The sequence below is a fragment of the Maylandia zebra genome, linkage group LG19 (genome assembly GCF_041146795.1).
Source record: "Maylandia zebra isolate NMK-2024a linkage group LG19, Mzebra_GT3a, whole genome shotgun sequence".
NCBI classification, from domain to species: Eukaryota; Metazoa; Chordata; class Actinopteri; order Cichliformes; family Cichlidae; genus Maylandia; species Maylandia zebra.
This window is the reverse complement of record NC_135185.1, coordinates 26,019,383-26,033,056: the sequence shown is the minus strand read 5'-3', so window position 1 is coordinate 26,033,056 and position 13,674 is coordinate 26,019,383. Positions and strand designations below refer to the sequence as shown.

General features: G+C 39.5%; 1 long non-coding RNA gene across 1 annotated transcript; it reads left to right on the top strand.

Annotated features, from left to right (window-relative positions):
• The first annotated feature begins 10,849 nt into the window (after positions 1-10,849).
• LOC143413970 (uncharacterized) lies at positions 10,850-12,516 on the top strand. Its single transcript, XR_013094539.1, has 2 exons — positions 10,850-11,236; positions 11,326-12,516. It is a non-coding gene; the product is annotated as an uncharacterized LOC143413970 (long non-coding RNA).
• The last annotated feature ends 1,158 nt before the right edge of the window (positions 12,517-13,674 follow it).

Sequence of the window (13,674 nt, the reverse complement as noted above, 5' to 3'; positions counted from 1 at the left end):
TGTGTTTTTCTAACCAATCATACTACATTGACAGTGTATGGGATCACTGTCATGCTGAAAAATGAAGATGTTGCAGATTAAACCATTTCCAGGTGGTACTGAATATTGAATCAAAATCTTTTTTTATTACATTCCCAAGAAGAAATACAGTCCCAAACATAACGGAGCCTCCACCATATTTTACAAATGACTGCACACACTCACTGTTCAACCTCTACCTCTACTGTTGCACCTCTCTTCTGACCTCCCCTGTACATATTAATGACAGTTTCAACCAAAGCTATCGCACTTGAATTCATCATATAATTTGGATTCATTAGACCTGTTGCTACTGATATTCAGTCCAGTTCTTGTGTGATCTGGTATATCTCTGACTATATGTACATGTATATCTATTTCCTTTTCTTAAAAATGGCTTGTTGACAGCCAGTCTTTCACTGAGACCATTTCTGATGATGCTTTACTGAATAGTAGGTGGATCAAACAAAGATCCAGATGCATCTCTCAGCTCATGTATCAGGTCTCTGAGACCGTTACTGTTCATCTGTGTAAATAGTTTGTGTAAACCAGCCACTCATCTTTCATTCTCCATTTGTCAAGTTTCCTCAGATTTCTTAATGGCACACTGCACATCATGTTGACATATGCCCAGGTGTTGGCTAATAGCTCTTTGGGAATCACCTTGTTGATGCAAATGTTGGGGTATATTTTCCCTAGATAAACTGAGGAAATGGGAAATTATGTGTTTTTGCAACAGTGCCTAAAGATAATTTAAAATTGGTTCTTTGCTAAATTGTCTGTTATGTGTAGACAAATCACTGGTTCATCCCTTGAATTTGGTGCCTTTTTATGCTTGAATGATTTATACATTCAAAAATAAATGAATTCCTCTGAAAATAGTCAGGTAAACAGACTGGACTGAAAATGGAAAAGCAACCAATCTCCAAAGAAAAACTTTGAAAGACCTTCAGAAAGCAAAAAAAAGTGGTGCTCAAGACCAATTTTAAAAAATTATAAGAAGTTTTAAATCCTAAATTTGACCAAAATGTAATTTTGAAACAGTAATAATTTTTGCCTGAGGCTAAGTACTTTTTTTTTTTCTTTCATTTTTCTTCTGCACTAATCATTGTATGGAAGAATTCACATATTTCACTCTAGTCAGAATGATAATTAACACTATTTTTAATACTATAGCAAAGCCTGCGGTTAAATCAATCATACTGTAAATTTTCTACACGAGTCCACATTTACATGTCGCTTTTAATAATGTAAGGATTTTCTAAACTTCCTTATTATATATTATCAAGCATTTGCGAGTTCTACAAACCTCTTTAGCTTTCTGTGCTCCAGCGAGCTGCAGTGAGGAGGAAATAAAGTGAAGGATAAGACACTACTCTCCTCGTCTAATTGAATCTCACCTCAACAGAAACCTGTGGCTGCCAGCCCAAGGTTAAGACAGTGTTGATATTGCTTCTCTGCACGCTCTCACTCACTAGAGTCCCTCACTATGAATTATTCACAGGCACAGTCACTGCTGAAAAAGAGGCCAGGGCAAGGGGAGAAACTCAACCTCCCAGATCAAGCCACCATATATAAAACATTTTTTTCAGAAAAGGACTTTTGCCTGAAGCATTTTGACTTTTATTGGTTGTAGTTCATGTTTTAGGAGCTTAATCCACCAAAGCCATGGCAGACATGTGAATTTGATAGTTTCCTGTTCAGGCAGTTTTACACCAAAAAGGCTCCGGTTCACTGACGTCTAAAGATCGCTGTCGTGACCTTACTGAAATTATCCCATCATTTTTCTTCCGTACACAGGCTGGACCAAGACAATGCACATGTCAGTGCTCCTCCAGCTGTGACCAACATGATAAGCCTAAATTTACCGGTTGATCTCCTGCAGCAGGAAAATATCTGTGTGAGATAAAGGAGGTGTTTTCTTTTAAAGAAAAAAAAATAGACAGTGCAAAAATGCAGGATTGCATGCAGCTTCAACACCATTAATCACTGTACAGAAAATAGCACATAACACACAGGAGCTAGAATGCTGTAATTAAGAAGGGTTTGTGCAGGTTTACACAAGAGGGGTAAAAAGCAGAGTGAATCTCAGGCTTATACATACATTTCAAACCCAGTGTTACTCAATTTCAAACTCAATGTAAAAACAAGACTGAACTGGAAAAAAAAACAGATAAAGAAGACGAGATTCTTAACAGCAACGGTACAGTCTGACCTTGCTCACCTTGTTCTGTTTTTGTTACTGGCTGTCTCTCTCTCTCTGATTTTCTTTCACTCAACATTTTTTCCACTTCTGCTCAAAATAAAAGGAGCGATAGAAGGCCAAAAATGGACCTGATGAAAAGACGGAAACTGAAAGGGAGGTGAGAATGAGCTAGACGAGGACGTGGATGTTCCAAAAACACTGCAAAGGGAAGTGATGTTGATGGAGAAACGAGGGTGATGAAAAGAAAGGCATGAATTCGGACAGGCAGCGGCAAGGAAACAGAGCGGTTGCTGTTAAAGCATAAAGCTTGTTTAGTGCTGTTTGGTCAGACCCTATGAACTGATGTGACAAATCCCCTGGCTAAAACTCCACAATCAGGGGCAACAGTGCAGAGAAGGAAAACTAACTTTCAGTATGGAAATATTGTGTGACAGGGAAAACAAGGTGTGAACAGAATAAACAAGTACACCTCTCCCTGTAAATGTGTTCTTTAAGTTTTCCTGAACATTGCATGTAAAATTATAAATATATATTGTATTAATTATTTATTCTTATAATGCTACTCCTCTTATGACAATACATGACATTTCTAAATCCACAGTAGGGCTGCAGCATGAGTCATTTTTCGTTCAGGCATTCTGACAGTTATTTTATTTTAAAAAAAGAAGACAAAGCTCAAAAATCTTGAAGTTCTAATGAGACATGAATTGCACACCTTATTGTTGGATCAGTCAAGTCTCAGTTTACCTCTGCGACTGTCTAGACTTGTATTATAGATGTTATGATGACTTTAAAGTCTTCTTTTTGCTGCTCTCATTAGGGGTCGCCACCCCAAATCATCTGCGTCCATCCCACCCTATTCTTTACATCCTCTTCTGTAATATAAACCCCTTGATGTCCTCCTTCATTATCTGTGGTTTTCCTTTTTTGCTGCTGACAGCAGCTTCAAAATCTGTTATCAAATATATCCACCATGTCTCCAAAGTCATGTAATGAAAGTATTATGTGTATTTATGTTTCACGAGTAACACTGTATCTTATTTGGCTGATTCATGTTTGCTGTAAGCAGGCAGAGATGTATAAAATCATTGCAGATTCAAGGTGGGCACCTGAGGTCAGTGCCAGGAATTTAATTCAATTCAATTCAATTTTATTTGTATAGCGCCAAATCACAACAAAAGTCGCCTCAAGGCGCTTCATAGATACAGAGAAAAACCCAACAATCATATGACCCCCTATGAGCAAGCACTTTGGCGACAGTGGGAAGGAAAAACTCCCTTTTAACAGGAAGAAACCTCCGGCAGAACCAGGCTCAGGGAGGGGCGGCCATCTGCTGCGACCGGTTGGGGTGAGAGAAGGAAGACAGGATAAAAGACATGCTGTGGAAGAGAGACAGAGGTTAATAACAGATATGATTCAATGCAGAGAGGTCTGTTAATACATAGTGAGTGAGAAAGGTGACTGGAAAGGAAAAACTCAATGCATCATGGGAATCCCCCGGCAGCCTACGTCTATTGCAGCATAACTAAGGGAGGATTCAGGATCACCTGGTCCAGCCCTAACTGTATGCTTTAGCAAAAAGGAAAGTTTTAAGCCTAATCTTGAAAGTAGAGATAGTGTCTGTCTCCTGAATCCAAACTGGAAGCTGGTTCCACAGAAGAGGGGCCTGAAATTTAGTATCCAACTAAATGGGAAATATGGCCACAATCTCCCCCTCTGTTCCTGAGGTAGGGTACTGAATAATCACCAGAAAGATATTTTGTTTGACCATTTTGATGCCACATGGAAGATGACCTTTGGCCTTGCATCTGAAATATAATCACTTCAGCATTTTATCCTATCAGGCTTTCTCTTTTTACATAATTACCACATGAATAAGTAATGTCCAAAAATGTGTTTTGTGAGGATGAAGTTGTTGTTTGTGCCAGACGTAATGAAATTCCCTCCTGGCACACTGCCTTCATACTACTAAGAATGACATTTGGTCGCAGTGACCAACAAAATGTAAACAATTCATCTTTGAGCCCAAGTTTGCCAAATTTCCTCAATCCTTTCCTGACATGTCAAGTTCCAAGGACAGACAGTTAGAAAATAACAAATGAACAATTATCAGAGTAGTTGTGTATTACTTTTCTATTTATTGTTGATTATTTTTTGATAGTTAGCTGAAGATCTAAAATGAAACGATTTAAAGATATGTTGAGTTCCTTCCTCATTTAAATTAATGCCCATTTAGACCAGACTTTGAAAATTAAAAAATAGCTCATAATAAATATCTTGCTAGGCCTAAGTCGCAGGCCTAGAGTTCGATCAGCAGCTTTGCAGTAACCTGCAATTGTAGAGAAAACACAGTGAGTGGTTGCTGGAGGTTTCTGGCTGTCCCTACATGAAATCAGTTACAAAGACTGCACCAAAACCCTCCTTAAGATTGCTTTAGCCATTAGCTGATTGCTGCAGTTGCCCGTACTTGTTGTTGTGCCTCACTGATGCAGCCATACACAGTATAAAACATGTTCAAAGCTTCCAGATCAGAAAAAATAAGCCAAGATTTCTGATCCTGTAGAAGTCTGTAAACAAACGGCTTTCTTTGCCATTGGCAGATATTTTACTGCTGAGTTTACGGGCTCAGTCATTCATTTTTGGGTCATATTGCATAAAAAAGTCAATTTAGTAAATCTCAATCATACCATGTTTTATATTTGAGTATTATCTTTAGCATGCTCAACAGCTATCAATAAGTCGTTACCCAAAGACTAAGTGGTTTGACATTCAGACCCACCCCTCTTTGCTGTCCCTACTGAATGCTGATCTCCAGGCTTCAAGACAGGACTTCAGAAACCCATGGATGACGTCGCAGTAGCTACATCCATTTTTTTATACTGTGTAAGGCTCCAACGTTTGCTTTGAAGGTGAAAATTCTGTTTCGAGTTTGTGACACACTTGTCATTGTTTCTCTACTGCTTGACAAGTGTGCAATTGTCTGCAGAAAAATTAATGTCTTCCATATGTTACGCTCCCCTGAGGGGTCTAGGCGGTGAGGGGGAAGTAACAAAAAGTGTCTGGGTGAGAAAAAAGGAGTCAAGGAGGCAAAGGGGTTAAATTAAATAGTTTTATTAAAGTAGCTCAACTAAAAGAGACGGACAAGCCGCTATCACCATTTAAGGAAAACAAAACTCAAGCGTTGGTCAATAAAGTAAAAAGTAAGTCAAAAAAAAGAGTGCAGCTCACTAGATACAAACCCAGACACGCAGCTCACTAGCTGCAAACACCACAAACACTCAGCTCACTAGCTGTAACCACTCACATGGCACTCTGGCCCAGAGCTCACCTTTCCCTGGGCTTAAATCTCTTTAATTACTGACGAGAGTCAGCTGTGGAAAAGGGAAAGGTGGCACCTCAGGCAGAAGAGGTGGTGTCACACGCCCACACAGGCACCTTCAGGAGGAGGCCCTGCTAGGGCCGTAACACATAGAAACTAGAGGTGACCACGGCAATCTGTTGGCAAACAGTGCAATTCAGAGGGTTTTTTTAGGGCTGCATTCCTCTTTGCAACCAGTTTGACATTAGCGACAGCAACCACCAGCAACCACTCCCCAACAAGTTTCAGAATAAACACTTTCCCCTAGTGACTGTGGTTACCAAGGGGTCACTGGCCAGTATCTAGGCCTTGTGTGATTGAGGCTCTAGAAATCGACTTCACAGCGACTGCCAGCAATCTGGCAGGTTTCTTTGGGACACCTACATGTCTCACTAATCACACTTTATATCATCGTGTTTAACAAAAGACTTTGCAGTTGTTAATTCCTATATTTTTGTTGCCCATTATGTCATGTGTCCACTTCAGTTTTCATGGCTTCTGTGCTCTACAGGCAAAAAAAACCTAAGATTGATTGATTGATAATGTTGGCAGTTGCTTCAGCTAGGTTTTATGTTCATGTCGGCAGTGATCTTGCAATGAAAATCGCTCTTTTCCAAATGTCTTACTTTGGAAAGCAAAAAAGGCACTTTTATAAACCCAAATGTTCTCTTCATTTTCTCATCATTACAGCAGCCACTCCAGCACGGTCTCATCGGTAATGAAGGAGCGGATTTGTGATTCACACAAATGCACAAAAAGAAAAAAAATATGCACCAGGTGAACAATGAGCTTGCTGATCTTTGTTTTTTACTCTGAAATCGTGTTTTCCTCACAGCAAGCGGTGCATATCTATGGCAGTACATCCCGCTGAGCGGCCTTTGAATGTTTCCTCAGTACTGGTATTATAAAGCAAGATACTCACACACACACTGTCGTATTTTTTTAATATATATATATATTTGTATCTTATCAAACGTGGGATGAAAAGCACATTACGTTGTTTGCAGTTTGCCTTGTTTGCAACTAAAGGGAACAAAACTCTTGTAACAGTGATAGATCGTCTTGATTTTAAAGCATTTCTTAATCCTTTACAGCAGGAGTTCTCAAGATTTTCATGTGCAAAGTCATTCAGGGCCACAAAATGCACATTTTTAACTAGTGTTAGTTATGTTTCCACTCAGAGGTTGGGGGGTTATATTTATAATGATTCTTCTTGAACTGGTTTACAAGTTTTTTAATCATTAGTGAAGTTGTTGTTGCATTCTTTGAGACCAGATGTATTTGCCAGTAATGAGAAGTCTGCTTTGATAGATAGAAAAAAAAACATCTGAGAACAAATCATTGTGTAATTTTGTGCTGCTGCTAAATAGCATGACCTAAACAGTTTGACAACCAAGGCAACCAAGGCCGATGACTTGAATCAATCTTATTCTACTGTGGAAAAGTCTTTATTCAATTTCTTCATATTTTGCAAGAAAAATGGGATATACATAGAAATAAAGTACATAAGGCAACAACAGTTTGTACAGCTCTAATGAGACTGAAAGTCAATATTTAATTATTCTTCTTATAATTTCTTTAATCAGTCTTCAGGAACAGTTTTCCAGGTATATTTCAGAGCTCTTCTTTGGATGTTGGCTGCCTTATATTCTGCTCTCTGCTGTTTTTCTGTCCAGGTATACGTTTAGTTCAATGTCAGTGTGTTTGGGATCCCACCATGCTAAAAAATAAAGGCATTGCCAATCAGATGTTTTGAATGGTGGATCAAAATCTGACTTTTTTTTTCTTTTGTTTTTTTTTCCCCATTCATAATTTCATTAATTTTGATATACTATACTATATACTATACTACATGTGATGTGATTGTCTTTTTATGCATCACAATCAGAGATGAAAGATGGAGAGTTTAGTGCCAAAGTAGAAAATGATAATGATCTCCACTGAGCATGTCATTTTCTTTGTCATCTTGACTGGTTGTGTTGTGACTAGACTGAAAAGACTGTTTGATTGACAGGGTATCTAATTATAATCCCTGTAAAGTTTAAACCGTTTCATTCTGTTGCTTAGAAACAGCCATCTTTATGTGCCAAGAACTCCTTGTCAACCCCAACAACTGTATACAGAACCAAAGATAATTAAGCCTGTGTAAAGGGAAAAGGTGTTAAAACTTTAGGGACCAAAATTACAACTCTTAGGTTTACATATACATTGCTGTGTGATATCTTTCTAACTAAATAGTAACAGTCAAAATCCAATCATAGATTAGTGAAATCATAAATATTCTTGGAGGTTAACCTACAAAATGTTTACTAAGCAGTTATACATCTGTCCAGTGTGATGACAAAGGAAGTGAAGTTTTCTTGTTCATGAAAGAATTTGCTCATTATAACTTGCCTACAAACAAGCCCTATCTCCTCAGGGCAAAAACGCCATTCTGTATGTCCTTGCTTCATTTACTCCATCCCCTAAAAGCCTCTGTGTTTGCACAATAAACTGGTGATTGTGTGGAAAGTACTGGAAGAAGCAATAAAGCAGAAGTAGGGATGGTGTCATGTTTCGGCTGTGTGCAGGCAAGAGAAGGACCCAAACGCAAAACTCACCGAGACAAAAGTGAACTCAAAACACTGCTTTATTGCAGGCTTGGAAAGGAAACAAAGAACAAAACTAAACTGGGAAAACTGCAAATAAATCATATGTGAAACCACATGGCGCCCCACACCGATATGAGGGAGACTATAACACTGACAAAGAGAAACACAGGGCTTAAATATACTGAGGGATAACGAGGGAATGAGACACAGAAGGAGAGCACAGCTGGGAGTAATCAGGCTGGACGAGCTAGCCAACAACACAGAGTGATGTTAAAGCTGAGTGAATGCTGACCCCAGCTCAGCAGCCAGACCCTGAACGTTAACAGGCAACAAACTGATGAGCAGTCAGGTTGCACCCCTGGTTTCTACTTGTTAAGGTCTCTAAAGTAGAGTCACTGTGGTGGTTGCTTTGAAGTGTCTTTGTGCCAGTTTTCACCTTTGCTTTGTGTTGTCAGCTGTTTTTGTACTTAAATACTAATAGAAAGCGTATATATGTGTTCTCATTAGGATAGGGATTTGTGTTGGTGTGTGGGACTGCAGCCAATAGGTTTGTAATGTTAAATGGTAATTATCAGACAATGCATTTTAGGTCATTGTACAGAGAAACTGTAATTAAGTACTGTACTGCATTACTCTTAAGTGTCCTATGTAATATATGTAATACATTACTTCTTTGGAGTAATGACCCCAAAACTGATCCCAATAAAAAAAAAAAAAATGAAATACCTGAAAATACCAAAAAAAAAATAATAATAATAATAATATTTGACCACAAAGCATACAATTAATTTACATGGATTTAATGTTTTTGAAATTTGCTAAAGTTTTATAAAATCACATCTCTGTAAGTAGAAGCCTCGTGAATCATCTCATACCCAGTCTTTGATCATCCAAAAAAAGAGTGATTTGTTAGAGCAGACACATGCGATTTAGTTCTGAGTGTTAACTTGCCCTGGAAAGTCTAGAAATTGTTAAAATTACTTATTTTGCCATCAGTGAATACCTCTCTTAGATACCTTATTCAAGGACTTGAAAGCACTCCTGAAAGCAATGCGTTGCAAATATCTACAGTCACAGTCTAAATGTATTCATAGGTAACTTTTGCTAAAGCTGCATTTCCAGAACTCTTAGTCCCGAGAGCTTACCTCAAGGAACATAAAGCTTCCCTCCATCCACTGTGTGTCTGCATTTCCTCTGTAAAGACCTGTGAAGATGAGACAAATTAGTCCACTAACCTGGGGAAAGCCAGGGCCGTCCTTACACAGCACGATCAACTGACTACATCTTTCTTCTGAGATGAAGGATGCAATTCTGTGCTGTTCACAGAAGATCCAACAATGCATTAGCTTTCTGCAATGTTGTATCTTTGGAAAAACAGTCACAAAAAAAAGCTTTTAGCTTTCAAGTAGCAAAAAACTACTTGTCTTACTGACTTTCTTCTCTCGCTCTCTTCTTTGCTCGCTTTCTGAATTGGTCCAGGTTTGCAGACATGATGAAATAGAAAGACAGAACAAATAATATAGTGGAGAATCATCTCATCCTAAGATGACCTGACAGGAATGCTGTGAGTACCGATCCAACCACAAAAATTTCCCACTACCTTCCCAATTCCTTCCCCTTTTTTGAACTACCCCCCATCCGCAAAAACAGGTACGTTGCAGGAGATAAAAAGGGTTCTCTGGAATGACTCCTTCCAAAGATTCCTACTCCCTGAGGAAACCTGCTGCAGCTGAAACACAGCTTCCAATTATTTCCACATGCAGCACCTCACTGCTGGTGTTTTATTTTGTGTGATTGTCACTGAGAAGATGTGATTGCTTTGCAGCTGTAGCACCTCATGCGAACTGTAATCCACAGGGAGTGCGGAGAAATATATGTCTTCAATCTTCACTGATGTTCCTCCCATTTCAGTGCTTTGATCTAGAATATGGCTATAAGATAGCTCATGACAGCTCTTCTCCAAAGAGTTCAAGCTTTAGTGAAGCAGCTTAGCTTTATCCATGCAGAAGGGAGGGTTGCATACTTATAAAGGCTGTGCTTAACACACCACTCCATTATTAAAGGCGATCTTAGATTATAGCAGATATTTCTACAAAGGGATGGGAGAAAAATTGGTAGAAAACTTCTTGGTCACTGTACACTTGACATTTTGCCACCTGTCCACTAAGGTGACAGCCTTTTTGTTGTTGTAGCAGAATGGCTGCTGCTATTCAACCTGTCTTCTTTGAGGTACATCATTGTTACCAGTTTCTGTGGCTATTGGCAAATGGCTCCCACCTCCTGCCTCTCTGTGCAGGATTTCCTACCTGTAAAAGGGGCCTTACAAATGTTCTTCCTTTCTTTACTCTTTAACGCCTCAGTTTGTGTGATGGAGGGGGTCTTAGTACCTTTTCAAACAAAGGTTAGCGTTCTCCATTTTATCAAAGTTAAGGGAAAGGCCTTCAAATGCAGTTAATTCCTGGTTCCACAAACTAGTCTTTGACCAAGAAACACTCCACTCCAGTACATTAAGTCTGTTCTCTGTGTTTCTGTTAATATCAAATGCAGGGGAGAATCTGCAGGTGGTTAACCCAACTGCCATGAGCTGTGTCAGGGCTATGGTGCTTGTATTTATCTGGCACATCTAGCCCTGCACATGCCCTGTAATATAACAGCAAGAAAGTGTAACCCAGTGAGTTTACACGACTCAGTAATGCACTACAACATGTTATTGTTAATTGGGATTTATCATTACTCTGTTAATCACTGAGTTGATCAAAAATAAATCAATAATAAAAGATAAATACTATAAATATAAGAATAAAACCCAAAGAGTATATTTAACACCCCTACTGGTTAGGAAGGAACAAGCCCCGCCTTCCCCTGCTCTGTACGGTCACGTGCTCAGACACAGAGAGAGACGGAGGTGCACGAGACCATCACTGATTTTCACCGCCAAGCTTTTCGCTGGAAAATAACTATTAACTTGATAAATTGAGCAAATATCCATACCGGAGATCTGCATGGACCTTGGAGAAACGGACCTGATTTATTGTGAACATTTCGGACCTTGAAACCATCGCGGTGAGTCAGAAGCTGTTAAGCTAACCTTGAAGCTAAAAAGCTAACAAGAAGTTAACAGGGAATATAATGGCCCGATTTCAATGTTGTAGATCTGCGCGGGAGCGGATGAAGTGGACAAGATCCTCTCTGAGAGTTGAACAAGATCCTCTCTGAGAGTTGAACAAGATCCTCTCTGAGAGTTGAACATTAGAAGTGTGCTGGTGAGTTAAACTGGGACTGGGCGAATCAGGCTAATTGAAAAGCTAACTAGCCTAATGCTCATAGCTGTAGCTGACCACGTTTTCACTGTGGGAGAACACACGGGGTTTCTCACTGAGTTCAGCCATTTTGAGCACTCAGCTTGTGTGCTGATGATGTTCTAGTATTACTTGTTGAATATTAAATGCACTAAAATTAGATGATGGAATAAGTTAATGTTGATCTTAAAGGTCATGAATCTATTTTATTTTGTTACAGTTGATGCTCGAGCGGCACTGGATAGATGTCCGTGTGTATTCTTACTGTGCTGATACGTTACCACATACTGTAAAACTACAGCCTGTGGGTTTTTGTATATTCTTTTGGTAATTTTATTCTGTACATTGAGTGTAAATAATATATTGCTTCATTGCTATGCAGTGTAAAGCAATGCTCCTGTAATTCAGTTAAAGGGCAATACTGTAAAAAAATAATCTACCATAGTTTATGGTTTATTTCTGATTTCTGATAGAAATGTGCACCTTGACGATAGAATAAGCTGATTGTGATTTAAAGATTGCATTCATGATTAAGATGCACTGTATAGACTATAGTTAGAAATTAGAATTAATGTTTTGTGCTTGTTTTGTTATAGCACTTACATTATTTACATATGGCCATGTATATCATTAGAGTGTGAACTGAATTAGTAATAGTCCTGTTGTTTACAGGCTAGGTTTTTTTATGGGATCGTGAGACCTGGATCTCTTCCTGACGAGGAAGATGGCGAGCCTTTCCCTTTGAACCGAACCGAACCACAGCCATTCTGAGTTGGCCCAGAAGGGCAGGTTGCTCTTCTCTCACGAACAATTGCAACAGTGCGGTAGGACGAAATCGCACCAATCACAAACTTTTGACCTGTTGGATTTGACTTGACTGAACACTGACTATTAAGCCGGCAAGACTGACATATCTGAGCTCAGATAGGATTCTGACTGTTATTATTATTGCTGTCACTGTATTTTATTTTATGTTTTCATTCCTGTTCATAAAATGCTGTTAAATTGTTGCTAAATAGTTTAATACAATTCATAGCAACTTTACCTGTGGCTCCAGTCATTCTTCTCCACGCAACTCCCTTTATCCCTCCTGCGAATCTAGCTATTGGCCCATTCTCTCCATCTTACTTTAATTTCCCCTACCCTATCCTGTACTTGGCTACAGAAAGTGGCGAGCCAGCCAGGAGGGTTTGCAGAGTTGTTAGTCCACCCAAAATTTAATAAAACGATTAAGAGTGCCTGGAGCTTCACAGTGACTTGTATTTTTTTCTACTGGTACTTTTACGTGTCCTAACCATGGAAGTTGTGAAAACAGAGAATGTTAAAGTTCAAAATGCTGTCTTGGTCAGTGGTTTAACTAACACAGACATTGATAAAGAAATAATTGAGTTCTTAGAAGCTTTCGGTCCTGTCAGTAGGCAGATTAAGCTACCAACTGGTGGTCAGATTATTGTGGAATTTCAACATGAGGCTACTGCTAAAGAACTAGAGAAAAGATATTTGCCTTATGACAGACCTTGCACTGTGAAACCTGAAGTTGTCTATCACGTTCGAGACCTAGCCAGTGCGTATAGCATTGAAACCAGCGCATCAGCTACTGTAACTTACCTGTCACAGCTTAAAGATGTGGCAGCACGAAGCAACCGATCGTTTAAAGACCTTTTGATGGATGAACTAGCTAAAATTGGGGAGTCATTGGGAGGGGATGTCCACACAGTTGAGCCTTCCACTGAACAAGAGCCAGTGCCCCACAGTGATGAGGCCCTACCTTCTTCTCCTTTAACACCCAATAGCAACCATGTAAGTGCCTTGAATACTCACCCACCGGCAGAGGCTGAGAAACAAACCCCTCAGATTCCCACCAACCTTTTAAGCACACCTGAAGTGCAGCGGGTTATTGTAGAGCACATTGTTAAAAGCAGTGAAGTCATTCCCCCACCAAACTCGCAATACAGACTGAAACCTTTTTCAGGGAGAGTTCCACATCCTCCTTTCGAAACTGACTATGACACTTGGCGCAGCAGCGTAGAGTTTTGCTTGACTGATCCTTCGCTCACCGAAACTCAAGTTGTGCGAAAGATTGTTGAAAGTCTTTCACCCCCTGCAGCGGACCTGGTGAAAGCTTTTGGTCCAAAAGCAAACCCCAAAACTTACCTTGAACATCTTGATTCTGCCTATGCAACTGTAGAGGACGGCGACGAA